We start from the raw sequence: 11,598 nt of genomic DNA on the forward strand, positions 1-11,598 counted from the left end.
TGAACTGGACTTGCTCTCTTTGTTCCTATTCTTCTACTCATTGATTAATAAATGAGTAATCTGGGGAGAACGACTCTGTCCCAGGCACAGACACCTTGAATGTTTCCCCCATTATACCTATTCCTACCCTATATAGCTTTCAAAGCTTAGGTCAAGTCCCCACCCACGGAGCCCCAGGTCCTCCTCCTATCACAAATCTTTTTGCCTGAAAGTTCCAGGATGTTTGAAAACATTGCCACAGAATTTAGCACTTAGTTAAATATGTGATGTGAGATTTCCTGTGTCATGTATACTGTACCTGGCATCAAGTCTAAATCTGGGCTAGTCTGGCTAACCCACCGATTATTAATAATAACCGCTGGTGCTGACTGCACCAGGCCCTTTGTATGCGTATATGTCTATGAGGTTTACGGTATCATCACTTTTTTGCACTTGAGGAAACTGAATACATAAGTACTTTCTGTTGGATGTATCTGTGCTCACACCTGTTCATTCTCTTCCCAGTGTCATTGTGCTTTTCTCTCCTTTTCTCTCTCCTTTTATATTTTTTCTCTCCCTTTTATATTTTTTAAGGCCTGCTGTTCTGTCCTTCCAAGCCTCTGCACTTATACCAGACTCACTAAACTAGAATCTCACTTACTAGAATCTCACAGTAAACATTTACCAGATATTGGTTATTTGAGCAAGAGGAGTCGTGAGCATTGAGATTCACATGTGGACTCACCCAGCCAGTACCCTTGTGTCTTGAAAAGTAGTATATTTTGTAGATTAAATAAAACTCAATATTTTAAAGCAAAAATTAATAAATATACAATGAAAACAAAAATTTGGAACATAAAAATAGCATCTCAAAAGGAACACATTACACGTAAAAGTTCATGGCCAGGAATATCCTTGATTGGGTTTGTAGTAGTGTCAGGACTGTGTGTCTCTGAGCCTTCTCTGTGTGCTATAACTGGGCTGGGTTTCTGGAAAGCCGTAACATCAGATTGGGAGGCCTTAACAGGTGTTAAAGCCTTAACATCTAGACTATTGAAAAGGCTTCTCTAACATGAAGAAAACAAAATAGTAAATAAAATTAAAATTATTAATTATAATATAGCGGTTTTATTTTATAATTTTTTATTTCAAAATATTAAGGGGATGTAAATGTTTTTGTTACTTGGAACTTTCATAATGCTTAAGTCAGTGTGATAAGGTGCCCATCACCCAAGTAGTGTTCATTGTACCTTTATGAATGTTTTATGAGCTGAAAATAACTCCTTGAGATACGGGTAGGGAAGCATGACTGGATGATAAAATCTGTAGTAGAGGTGGTGCCTGTGGCTCAAAGGAGTAGGGCGCCGGCCCCATATACCGGAGGTGGCGGGTTCAAACCTGGTCCCAGCCAAAAACTGCAAAAAAAAAAAAAATCTGTAGTAGACCTATATCATCTTTTGATTCTAGAGCATGCCATCTCTTTGCTTTGTGAGGTTGTGTTGAGGTTCTTATTTATATTTTTCTTTTTTGTTTATGGGTATGCTCCAGCACCATTTGTTGAGAACGGCCATCTTTCCTTTATTGAATTGCTTCTTCACCTTTGTCAAAAGTCAGTTGTGTGGGTCCTCTGCGCTGTTTCACGTCTGTGTTTATTTCTCCACTAACACCACGCTGTCTTGATCACCATGGCTATATCGTGGGCTTTAATATCAGGTAAAGTGATACTTTGCCCTTTCTTCTTTTTCAAGATTGTTTTATCTATTCTAGGTTCTGTGCCTTTCATATAAATTTGAGAATAAATTTACCTGTGTTTACAAAAAGCCTCACTAGATTTTGATAGAACTTCTGTTAACCCTATAGATCAATTTAGGGAGAATGACATTTTTACTGTGTTGAATCTTTCAATCCACGAGCACGCTGTGTCTCTCTGTTTATTTAGGTCTTCTTTGATCTCTTCATCAGTGGTTCATAATTTTCAACACATATCTCCAGACATGTTTTGTTACCTTTATAACTATTTTGTTTCCCCTGGAATAGTTATAAATGGTATTATGTTTTCTATTTTGGCTTTTCAATATTTATTGTTAATATATGGAAATGTGATTGATTTTTGTGTATCCTGTGACCTTGCTGAACTCACTTATTAGTTGTAGAAGTTTTACTTGAAGATTTTCAACATAGATATTCGTGACATCTTCAAATAGAGACAGTTTATCTGTTCCTTTCCAACCTGTATGTTTTTGTTTTTGTTTTTTTTTACATTTCTTTTTCTTGACTCATTGAAGTGACTAGAACTTTCAGTATTATATTAAATATTAAGACTAGTGATAGTGGGCACCCTTGCTTTCTCCCAAGGGAGCAAATTACAGGGACAGCAGTAAGTATGATGTTAGCTATAGGTTTTTGTTTGTTTTGTTTTGGTTTGTTTTTGAATGTTTTCTATCACAGTTGGGTTTAAACTTTTTAAACAGGGGGCCAGTTCATTGTCCCTCAGACCGTTGGAGGGCCGGACTGCAGGCCCCAGGACAAGTCAGCTGCTAAGCAGGACAGGCAGTGTCAGCAAAAACACCAGGCAGGCCGGATAAATGTCCTAGGCAGGCTGCATGTGGCCTGTGGGCTACAGTTTGAGGACGCCTGGTTTATACCATGAAATGGTGTTAAATTTTGTCAAATGCTTCTTTTGCATTGAAATGATCATATGATTTTGCTTCTGTAGCATGATGATATGATAGATTACTTTGACGTGTTTCCCTAATGTGAACCACATTTGTATACCTGGAATAATCCTCTGCAGTCATAGCATATAATTATTTTTGTACATCGTAGGATTCAATTTGCTCATATTTTGTTGGAGATTTATTATTTATAAGCGAGAAATATAAGTCTGTAGTTTCCTTTTCCTTTTTCTTGTAATACTGTCTTTATCTTGTTTTGGTTATTAAGGTAATACTGGCTTCGTAACTACTTTTGGAAATGTTCTCTCCTATTTTCTAGAGGACATTGTGTAATTTTGATTTTAATTCTTTAAATGGTTTGGTAGAATTCTTCAGTGAAATCATATGAGCCTGGAGATTTCTTTTTCCTATGCTCGCTAATTACAAATTCAATATCTTTAACAGTTATAGGACTATTCAGACTATTTCATCTCAATTGAATTTTGTTAGTTTTGGTTTTCAGGGAATTGGTATGTTTCTAAGTTGCCAAATTTAAAATCCTTTTGCTAGCTGCAGGATCTGTAGTCATATCCTCTGTTTTGTTCTTGATATTGGTGATTTGTGTATTCTGCCTTTTTACTTTTGTCAGTTTTACTAGAACTGTATTGATTTTATTAATTTTTTTAAAAGATCTATAGCATTGATATTTTTCCTATTCATTTTCTGATTTTGATTTCATTGGTTTCTGCTCTTAATTTGAGTATGTCTTTCCTTTTGCTTGCCATGAGTTTATTTTGCTCTTTTTTCCTTCCCCTCTAGTTTTTGAGATAGAAACTTACATTGTCCATTTGAGACTTTTTTGTTTGTCACTCTCAACAGAGTGCTGTGCTGTCACAGCTCACAGCTCACAGCAACCTCAAACTCTTGGGCTTCACTGATTCTCTTGCCTCAGCCTCCCAAGTAGCTGGGACTGTAGGTGCCCGCCACAATGTCCGGCTATTTTTTGTTGTTGTAATTGTTATTGTTGTTTGGTAGGCCTGGGCTGGTAGGCCCAGCCTCGGTGTATGTGGCTTGCGCCCTACTTACTGAGCTACGGGTGTCGCCCCCATTTGAGACTTATGTATTTCCTAAGGTAAGTACTATGAATTTTCCTCATAGCACTCTGTTAGCTATCACTTACATATTTTAATATGTAATATTTTCATTTTCATTCAGTTCTATGTATTTTCAAAATTTTCTTTGAGACTTCTTTCTTGACTTTAAATGCAGGTTGATTTTTGAATTTATAATCTTTGTGGATTTTTAGAAAACCTGGGGTTAATTAGAATTAAGGGAATTAAGGGAATAGAAGAATTAAAGAAGAATTAAAGAAGAATTAAATTTAGTCACTATTAAGAATTCATCAAATTGGGTGATTGGCGGGACCACACCTATGGTCCATCTTACAAGGGTACATGTGAATCTTTCTAAATGTAGAATATAAATGTCTTAACACAATAACTAAGAAAATGCCATGAAGGCTATATTTAAAAAAAAAAGAGAGAGTTCATCAAATCCTCGGGCAGCACCTATGGCTCAAAGGAGTAGGGTGCTGGCCTCATCTACCAGAGGGTGGCAGGTTCAAACCCAGCCCTGGCCAAAAAAAAAAGAAAGAAAAAAAATAAACTACAAGAATTCATCAAATCAAATATAAGTCACAGTTAATACTAAAATTTTGAGGTGAGAAGGAAAATTAGAACTGAAGATAGACATAAAAGAACCTCCCTGGAAAATGGCACTATCTCTCCCATGAAAGAGTACCTATCACATTTTTTCCTTTGCATTTATTACAAGTATTGGATCCTTTTATAAATAAAAAAGTTAATCGTTATGTATTCTGAAATCACTGAGCAGAATAGATTTTCCTGACAAAGAAAACCGTGGTATAATTGTAAAAAAGTTTCACTTAACGTTTTTTGTTATGTTTTGTTTTTATTTATGTCTGTTTGTTACTTTCATTCTTAAGGAAAGATTCAGAACTTATGTAATACTTTCAAACAGAGATTAACAGGAAGCGTTCGCAGTTGGCAAGAGGAACAAAGAATTGAGTGTTGACTTGGTTCCTAGTGCAAAGTGATCAGAAGTTCCATGACAGATACTGCAAGTTGATTTCTTTCAAAATTTCTTGAAAAAGCTAGGGTCGATTTGTAGTTCTTAATCAGAATCTCAGAAAAACTGACAGCACTTTTGTGTAGTGTCATGGGCATCTGTTGCTTTTCTTTCTTTTTTTTTCTTTTTTGGCTGGGGCTGAGTTTGAACCCGCCACCTCCAGCATATGGGGCCAGCACCCTGCTCCTTTGAGCCACAGGCACTGCCCCGGCATTTTTTGGTTTTGCCTGTTCAACATCCATTTCTTCCTGTGATCCCAGGACCCTAGTTTTCTTTTATGAAAACCCTCCCCTGTGAGTGTCAGTCCCTGTAGTTCTGGTGGGGTTGACTGTTACCCACCTCCACAAGTGGGCATGTGGCCCAAATCTGGCCAATGAGAATTTTAACTGTGTTGGTGGTCCAGGAATCAGTGTATGTTAAATGATGAGCCTATCAGAGACAAGACTGTCAACCTTGGGTTGCTAGAAGTACTGGAAAGGAGAAACTCTCATCTTAGGTGTTTAAACTGATAGAAAATTAGCTTGAAGCTTCTATTTTACATCTTGTCAAAAAGTAGGGATTAGAGGAAAGAACGTCCTGCCCAGGAAGGAATGAGTATACCAGTTCCTAACCACCACCCCCACCCAACTCTTATATTCCCACCCTGCCTTAACCCATGTGCTGATTTTTTTACAAACTCAGCCTGCTCACACCTGAGTGAATAAAGGCCATGTTGCCCACAGACCCACACAAAATGGGGAGTGTGTGCTTGAAAGTGACGTCAAGAGAGAAGGGGGCAAAGCTGAAGCCTGGAGAAGATCCCTGAAGACATTGCCCGAGGATATGGAACCACTCCTGAACTTTTTTGGAAACGTGAACAAATAATTGCCCTTACTTGAATTTTATTCCTGAGAATGTTGAATGTGCACTTAATTTGTTGCTAAATTAATTAGGATATAAATATTTTTAAAACTTCCTTCATGAAATTCTCTATAATTGGAAGATGGCCATCCCTATCCAAAATGTCTCTTAGGACCTGTATTCATTTACCAGGAAAAATGCAGTTTCCTTTTGCCTGTGCAAAATCTAAAGTGTTTTTTATTTTGTATACTTTTATAGTTTCCTGAATGTTTTTTTTTCTCTTTTAGAGACAGAGTTTTACTCTGTCACCCAGGCTAGAGTGTAGTGACCCAATCCTAACTCCCTGAAACCTTGAACTCCCAGGCTCAAGGAGTTCTGCTGCCTCAACTTCCCAAGTAGCTGGGACTCCAGGTGCCCACCATCACACCTGACTATTTATTTTTAGAGGTGGGGTCTTGCTGTGTTGCCCAGGCTGATCTTGAACTCTTGGCCTCAAGCAATTCTGCCACTTGAGCCTCCCAAAGTGCTGGTATTATAGGTGTGCGCTACTGCACCCAGCTGAATGTCCTTTATGTGCTGGTCTTGTCTTTGCAATTCACATTAGGTAGTGTGTACCACTGGGCTGAGCACGATAACTTTACAACACTCAGTGAAGTAGCACTTGCCACAAGAAGCTTAGTCATTATTTCTGATGGCAAGAAAAGGCAATCATTCTTCCTATCGTTTTGTGCAGAAACCTTCCTGCTTCTCCACTGGGGGTAATGAGAAGTGAGAGGAAAATGTCTGTTTTATAGTTTCCCTGTTCCAGGAAGATTTTAGCCCCTGTTGAGATCAGCACTTTGCCTGGGGAATGCAGGGTGAAGGGATTGGGCACACCACAGCTGTCCCTTCATGATACTCTGTAGACCAGGGCGTTACATCAAATCAACAGAAACCGAACAGCACCCTGTGTGAGAAAGAGCCTCGCTGGAGTGAGCAGGGCTGGGTGCAGGTGAGCAGGACACAGTGCAGGGTGCGGGCCTATTCATGCTCTTTCAGGTGGTGCCTTTCGCTTATTCTGTGCCAGCCTTCCAACTGATGCCAGTAGGAACAGTTCTACAGGTGGAACTGGAGTCTTTATGACTGTGAATTCATTAGGGAAAAACACTTCCAATGCAAATGGTTGGAATGGAAACAAGATGTGCAGTCTGCTGCCTAGATAAAGCCGCTAGCAGGTAGGCCATCCACACCCAACCGAGAGAAGCACAGCCGGGGCTGCGGCCCCTGTTGCAGAGAACGCACAGGGAGTGGACCGAGTGGATGGGGCACCGGGTGGCGCCTGATTTACAGCAGGAGCTCAGCACTTTTAACTCTCTTTGCCACTTCACTGGAACAAGGAGAAAAAGACATTAAGATGAAAGATAATGTGCCACACACACATAAAGATGAAAGAGACAAGGAACTGTCACTCCCTGGAAGGTGCACTGGAGGTCGTTCTGTCCTCTCCTCTGAAGACACACTCTGCGTTGTTTTAACCATCTGTGGCCCATTCTGGAGCTCAAGCAACCGAGGCTTTTCTGAACACAGCCATATGTAAGTGCAGCCTGCTGAAGGGGAGTACTAATGCATTTTATAGTCTCTGCTGAGGAAAGCGTGTGCATGTATCAGATCCCTGTGCTGTGGGTGCAATTGTGTCTCCCAAAAGCTCTGGTGAAGACCTAATCCCCGATGGGTGTGAATGTGACCTTATTTGGAAATAGGGTCACGTAGATGTAATCGAGTGAGGGTGAGATGACACTGACTTAGGGGGGCCTAATCATGTGACTGGTGTCCTTATGAGAAGAGGGGGAGAGACACAGAGAACACTGACAGTAAGGCAGAGGCTGGAGAGATACAACTGCAAGCCCCAAACATCAAGGATGGCAGTACCACAGAAGCTGAGAGAGAGGCATGGCGCAGCTTCTCCCCTAGAGCCTGCAGAGAGAGGCCCCGCCAACCCCTGGGTTTCGGACATCCTTTCTGAAATGACTGTTATTTGTATATATATTTGTGGGATATAAGTGCAATTTTGCTACACTGATATATGGCATTGTGGTGCAGCCAGGGCCATCAAGGGCATCCGTCACTGGAGGATACCAGACTTTTAGCCACGAGAATTGTGAAAATGCATTTCTGTTGTTTTAAGCCACCCACTTCGTAGTGATTTGTGTGGCAACTCTAAGAGACTACTTTACCCCGCTGAAGAGTAAATGCATGATGCTGCAGAATGCTGCGTGGATGGAAAGGCTGCATTCGAGCTGTCCTGAACAGGCTTCATGAGCTGTGCTGTCATCTACAAAGGAAGTGCAGCTTCCCAAGGACATGTGGCAGGACAGATGTGCCCACCGGCCTGGGAGCACTGTGAAGATAGCAGCCAGGCCTTGTTTTCCCCTGAATTCCTCCCTCTGTGTCTCAGTAAATGTCAAAAATGTGAATGCATGAGTGGGAGAACTATTTCAGATGAAGGATTAATACTATTTTATGATGTCACGTAACTACATGCCATCATCTTCCACGAAGATGTAGCTGGTGAAGATACCCAATTCAGTGCCCTCATTGGAGAGACCCACCATAGGAAACTGAAAGACACAAATTTGCAGTCCTTTTTTTTTTTTCTTAGAGACAGAGTCTTCTTATGTCGCCCTTGGTAGAGTACTGTGGCGTCACAGCTCACAGCTACCTCCAGCTCTTGGGCTTAAGCAATTCTCTTGCCTCAGCCTCCCTGGTACCTGGAACTACAGGTGTCTGCCACAGTGCCCGGCTAATTCTCTTTGTTATTGTTGCAGTTTGGCCAGGGCCAGGTTTGAACCTACCACCATCAGTATATGGGGCCGGCGCCCTACTCACTGAGCCGTTCTTTGAGATTAAATTTGGTCCTAGAAGCCCCAAATGGCAGATGTGACTAGCAACCACTCATTCTCATACTTTCTTCTTCTTTTTTTTTTTTTGATACAGAGTCTCAAGCTGTCACCCTGGGTAGAGTGCTGTGGCATCACAGTTCACAGCAACCTCAAACTCTTGGGCTTAAGTGATTCTCTCAAGTAGCTGGGACTACAGGCGCCTGTCACAATGCCTGTGTATTTTTTTTCTTTTTATTGCAGTTGTCGTTGCTGTTTTAGCTAGCCTAGGCCAGGTTTGAGGCCCCCAGCCTGGGTGTATGTGGCCGACGCCCTACCCACTGAGCTACAGCGCTGCCCTAAAATATGGAACGCTTCATGAATTTGCATGTTATCTTTGCGCAGCGGCCATGCTAATCTTCTCTGCATCATTCTGATTTTAGTATATGTGCTGCTGAAGCGAGCACTACTTTTTTTCAATCTTAAAATCCCATTGACACTGTGATGCTGCCGCTCAGCTGATGTGGCCACCGTTTCTTAACCTTTAGGGCAAGATATGTTAATCACCATTTAAAACTGGCCCACCCAAAGTGTTAGCCTGCTGTTTTGTGCAGGAGTTTATCTTAAACTCTTTCTGAGTCTCCAGGTGAGGGGTGCAGTCATCGGCAACAACCAATAAATGAAATAATACCAAGTATAAAATCAGCCACATGGGTCTCCTGGAGGTAAATAGAGCACATGGGTATTTCCTTTGCTGAAAGGCCAGGATTGCTATGCCTTTTAATGTTGAATGTGAACATGTTTTATAAACCGTAAAGGGCTGTAAAGAAGTCAGTTACTGTGTTTATTATTTTTCCTATTCTGTATATCCTTGATTAAATGACAAACTGAAGGACTCAGTAAGAAGCTTTTTCACTTCTCTGGGCTCCAGTTTCCTTAACCAAATGAGGGAATTATGTTTACTATTCCAAGTTCCCAGCTAAATCTATTTTTTTTTGACTTCTGTGATGCAATGGCCAGGGGCATATATCCATCTAAATTCCTGAAATGTGGGAATGTATTTGATGCCTCTGCTGGCATGTAATACTAAAGTATTTTGCATAAATTTTTTAGAGTCTGTTTTGAATAACATAGAAAAAAGAAAAAAGTAAAGGTGGGAAAGTAGGACATAAGACGTAAGAGAAACACTTAAGAAACTGTCTATTGTAATAATTAAAATTCAACTTAGGAAGGAGGAAGATACTGTTGACCAACGTGAATATGTTTGATGGTTATTGCAAATTAAATTTTAAAAATGTGGGCAAAGCTGCTGTGATGCAATTGGAGATTACAGCTACTTTGAAAATAAACCACCAACTTAATGTCTCATGCAGTTTGTTACTACCTAAAAGAAACAGTTGAGCTAACCCTAGTTTTATTGCACATAACAAAACACCATATTTGAAAATGGTCATTATTGATGTATTCGGAATCAGCAACTTTTTCTGTGGCTAAAATGTCCCCTTGATATTCCTGAAATCCCCTAGAATGCTGGAAAGAGCTGTGTAGAAAAATATACAGGGTCCAGAAGTGACTTAGGATTTTTAACTGAATGGAATCAACATTTCTTATATATTTTTACTTGCTTTTTTCAGACAACAGGCTTTGATTATAGTGTATGTTCTAGCCTTGACACCAACTCCCTTGCACAGCAATTCCTGCTTCTGGGAAAGGGCATGAGGCTTTCCCAGGCTGCTGGATCCCAAGATCCAGGCTGCTGTGGAGCCCTGGATCCACACAGACACTGGGGCGTTCCAGGGTTAGCATTCCGGAGATGCTGGGGAAAAACATGAGAAGGGGAATTAAAAATTCTGAAGATGAGAAATAAGCAAACTGGCCCCGACTGAAGAACAGGAGGCAATAGGACTGAAAAAACAAAGGCAAACCTGTCGGGCTTTCCGTGATTTCCTTTAGATCTTAATCCTTAAATCTTTTAAAAAGCTTTTTAAAAAAATATTTTAAGAAATATGTTAACAAGAGCCAGAAATGTGTTTATATTCCCTTGTCCTAATACTCTGCCTCTAAATATTTATTGTAAGAAAATAACCAGAAATATGTAGAATAATCTATAAATAAGCTTGTTCACTAGAACATTTTTTATATTATAGGAAAAATTGGAAATAAACCCAATATACCAAAACAAGGAAACAGTTAAATCATAGTCCATCTGTATGATGGAATGCCAGTAGATATACAAAAGTCACATTTTCAGAGCTAGTTGTTGATCGTTGAAAATGCCTCATCTGTAACATTCCATGAAAAGTCAGACACACAGTCATATATTCCACAGAATTATAGTTTTAAATACCCATGCAGTGTGTATATACATGTGCCCATGTATGTACATATGAATGAAATAAATTGGAAAGAAATACACCAAAACGTTTACTTATTGTCTTTAATCATAGGTAATTATTTCTGGTTCTTTATATTTTTAAGTATTTTAAGATTTCTGTACAGTGAGCCTATATTGGCTTAATATCAGAAATATCAATAATTTTGGAGGTTAGGGTGTTTATATACATCCCTTTAAAATGATGGATTATCCCCTCCAACTCAGAAACACGGACACAGTGGTTTCAATGTAGTGGGGTGGAGTATGATTAAACACTATTTTCAAGCATTAGTGAGTCAGCCAATCAGCAGATCCATACAGAGAGCACTTATTATTTCAATCAACCAATGCTTACTGGGCAATTAGCTGAACTCAATAACTGTCGGCCAGGAGCCAGGAGACCACAAAGAGCAGGGACGCCCAGTCTGAATGGCGAAGGTGAGAAGCTCTTATTCAGGGTACTTGTGACTGTCCAGTAATGCTGAGGAAGGAGACATCCCAAAGGTTTGGCAGACTTGGAGTCTGCCAAGGAGTCTGTCCTTTGCCCAGCGTCTAAGACTCAGGCCCAGCTGCTCACCCAGGCCTCACTGGAGTGTGGAGGCAAAGCATTTGTAGGCTCCTGTCACGACCTCGTGGCTGCTTCATCATTTGTCATTTTGCGTCATAGCAAAGTTCTGTTAGTTCAGAGGCTTGGTCTGTTACATAGCGGTTTGCCTTAGTACTTTCTTAGCATTCTGTTAAATCAACT

General features: G+C 40.3%; 1 non-coding gene across 1 annotated transcript; it reads right to left on the minus strand.

Annotated features, from left to right (window-relative positions):
- Positions 1–8,836: 8,836 nt before the first annotated feature.
- LOC111727658 lies at positions 8,837–8,943 on the minus strand. The gene has a single exon (XR_002775154.1). It is a non-coding gene; the product is annotated as a U6 spliceosomal RNA (small nuclear RNA).
- Positions 8,944–11,598: the final 2,655 nt, after the last annotated feature.

This window comes from Otolemur garnettii, unplaced genomic scaffold (genome assembly GCF_000181295.1).
Source record: "Otolemur garnettii isolate 467f Iridium unplaced genomic scaffold, OtoGar3 scaffold00116, whole genome shotgun sequence".
In the NCBI taxonomy this organism is placed as follows: Eukaryota; Metazoa; Chordata; class Mammalia; order Primates; family Galagidae; genus Otolemur; species Otolemur garnettii.